A 3,647-nucleotide genomic window follows, 5' to 3' on the forward strand; every position below is an offset into this window, starting at 1 on the left:
TCTTCCTCGCTTTCGCCTAGAGTCGCAGCTTGTTGCCGCCCACATCATCATTCCCGTCTCTGGCGAGGTCCTGACTCGGTCTCGTCGGGGTCGATGCTCCTTGGTGGCATTTGTCATGTCGCCATGTTTTTTGACCTCATTCAAAAATCGGCTGATGCCATGAAATTTTGAGGCACCCAAGTTTTAGCAAAATCACAAGACTATGGTACTTCAACATACTACCGTTGTTTATTAGTTGATAAAATGTACACATAACAGTACGAAATATTCAATATACTTTAGCAAATTTAGCAGTGTGGGATAAGCCAAAATTATATCCGACATGCTAATTAATTACTAATAAACTACTTTGATTATTCAACAAATTAAAATTTCTTTAATAATGCGACCAAAGTTATTAATAAATGGGTTACATAGGATAATCAACTACGGCAGAATATTTACAAGATATGAATTTAACACTAACAACTAAGTCGACTTTTTTCGCAACAAGACCTTCAAAAAAGGGATGAAGTGTCCTCACACCGCCGTCATCACATCCGGGCAGAGAAGGTCAGGACAAGGATTTTCATCATTATTGCCAAGACCAGACACTTAACATTAGAACATCGGCAAGGAGAAACCACCTTCAACAAGATAGCAACGCAAGTTCACTATTATTGAACATGACTGATAAAGTCCACGACAATAGTTTCACTCTGAGCATGAAGCCTCCCAGTCATCATCTTGAAGACAAATCTTCTGATAGTCACACTAGCAAGTTCTTCATGCTAAGCCGGTGTGGTGCTATCAGATGTGTGGGACGTATTTCTAGCTTATCCCATCACCATAATGTGGGTACAATCATGTAGAGAAGGCTATGAGATGCGTGAGTGAAAGGTGGGTGTTTTCAAAGGGAAAACTTTGTTTTTGCCACTCTAGTTTTTGCCAATTTTGCTTATGCCACTTTAAAATTTGACCTCTCATTTTTGCTACTCTTAATTTTGGCAATGTATCACAAATGCCATTCTGTCAGGTCAAGGCACGGTTTGACCAAACGAAGCAGGGAAAAGACAATATTGCCCTTGGTTTTTTGTTTTGCTTTTGCCACTACAGTTTTCGTAGAAATTTTACTGATACATGACAAGCACAGCAAATGCGTTGATTCAACTGAGTTCATCTGCTAATAAGAAAAAAAATTGCAAATAGATAAAGCAGCCACGCATCCATCCATACATCTTCGATTCACCACACTTTCACACACATACATCAGCCGCGCAAGGCACAACACATACATATGCATCTTCGTCTCTCCAATTCAGCAAAGTTCCACGCGAATCAAGATCAAGCACGCACAAAACACAATACATATGCATCTCCAATGCACCACATGTGTAGATCAGCTAGCAAGCAACCTGGACGGCACTGGAGCTACCGCGTCGAGGACGGATGGGGGCACTGATTGGAGGCAGCGCCATGGACGGAGGGGAGTATGTCTCAGCCATGGAGAAGAGCAGCAGGAGATGGAGACGACTTGGGCTCATCCACGGTCGAGAGCGCCACCACCTTGATGCATGGAGCTCAGGAGGATGCCTATGGCCGTGAGCACCGCCACACACTGGTGACGAGGCAGAGGCGTGCACCAGTCGGTGCTGGTGACGAGGCGGAGTCCCGGAGGTGTATAGCCGGCGTTGGTGACGATAGAGGCGCGCAGGCCCATGGTGATGGAAATATGCCCTAGAAGCAATAATAAAATGGTTATTGTTATATTTCCTTAATCATACCGACAGATTGAACTAGGTATAGAGATACCGGTGATCGAATCTCGGGCAAGTAACATACCGACAGACAAAGGGAATTATGTATGTTGTCATAAAGGTTCAACCGATAAAAGATCTTCGTGGAATTTGTAGGAATCAATATGAGCATCCAGGTCCCACTATTAGTTATTAACCGGAGAGGTGTCTCGGTCATGACAACATAATTCCCGAACCAGTAGGGTCGCACGCTTAACGTTCGTTGACGCTAGAGTAGTATTGGGATATCTGATGAGTGTTAACCAAATGTTGTTCGGAGTCCCAAATGAGATCCCGAACGTCAAGAGTCTCAGAATGGTCGAGAGGTGAAGATTTATATATGAGAACTCATATTTTGGGTTCCGGAAAAAGGTGCAGTTTTTTTAGTATTGTACTAGGAAGCTTCCAGAAGGTTCCGGAGGATTCTGGAGGGTACGGAAGTCAACAAGTGGGTTCACCACGACCCAAGGGCTACCATGGGCAGCGGGGAGGTGCCCTGGCCTTATTGGGCTAGGCACACCAAGTCCTCAAAAGACCATGTGGCTAGGGAAGGCAAAAAAGGAAGGAGTTCTAGTAGGAATATGATTGGACTTGGAGTCCAAGTCCTCTCCCCCTTAGCTACTGCCTAGGGCTTGGAGGGGCTGTTTCCCATGCCCCTCCACCTATATATAGAGGGGAGGAGACGCGCCAAGAGGAGACTCCAAGCCCTTGGCGCCCCTCTCTCCCGTTACTCTGTAGTTCCACCGCCTCGTCCCGACAATGCTTAGCGAAGCGCTGTCGGTGCTCCACGACCACCATCACCACCACGCCGTCGTGTTGGTCGTGATCCCACCTACTTCTTCTCACACCAAGCCCTTGGCGCCCCAAGAAGGAGGAGACTTCATCGAGCCGCACGGGTGCTAAACTCGGAGGTGCCGTCCGTACGACACTAGATTGTTTGAATCATGCTTGAATCGCTAAGAGTACGACTACATCAAACGCATGCTAAACGCTTCCTCTTAGCGATCTACAAGGGTATGTAGATTCTCTCCCCCTCTCGTAGCTATACATCTCCATGGATAGATCTTGCGTGTGCGTAGAAACTTTTTGTTTTCCATGCAACGTTCACCAACAGTGTCATCATGAGCCAGGTCTATGCGTAGATGATATGCACGAGTAGAACACAAAGAAGTTGCGGGTGGTGATGTTCATACTGCTTACCACTCACATCTTATTTTGATTTAGCGGCATTGTGGGATGAAGCGGCCCGGACCAACCTTACATGTCCATGCACATGAGACTGGTTCCACCGACTGACGTGCAACTTGTTTTGCATAAAGGTGGTTGGCGGGTGTCTGTTTCTCCTACTTTAGTTGAATCAAATTTGACTATGGCCGGTCCTTGAAGAAGGTTACAACAGCAAACTTGATAATCACCATTGTGGTTTTGCGCAGGTAAGAACGGTTCTTGCAAGTTGCCCAGTGTAGCCACGTAAAAATTGCAACAACAAAGTAGAGGACGTCTAACTTGTTTTTGCAGGGTATGTTGTGATGTGATATGGTCAAGACGTGTTGTGATATACGTTGTTGTATGAGATGATCATATTTTGTAATATCGACAACCAGCAGGAGCCTTAGGGTTATCTTTTAACTATTGTATGAAATGCAAGCGCCATGTAATTTCTTTACTTTATCGCTATGTGTGAGCAATAGTTGTAGAAGCAATAGTTAGCGAGATGACCCCGACGCAACGATGGAGATCAAGGTGTCGAGCCGGTGACGATGGAGATCATGCTGATGCTTTGAAGATGGAGATGAAAAGCACAAGATGATGATGGTCATATCATGTCACATATTTTGGTTGCATGTGATATTTATCCTTTATGCATTTTAT

Source organism: Triticum aestivum, chromosome 6B (genome assembly GCF_018294505.1).
Source record: "Triticum aestivum cultivar Chinese Spring chromosome 6B, IWGSC CS RefSeq v2.1, whole genome shotgun sequence".
Taxonomy (NCBI): Eukaryota; Viridiplantae; Streptophyta; class Magnoliopsida; order Poales; family Poaceae; genus Triticum; species Triticum aestivum.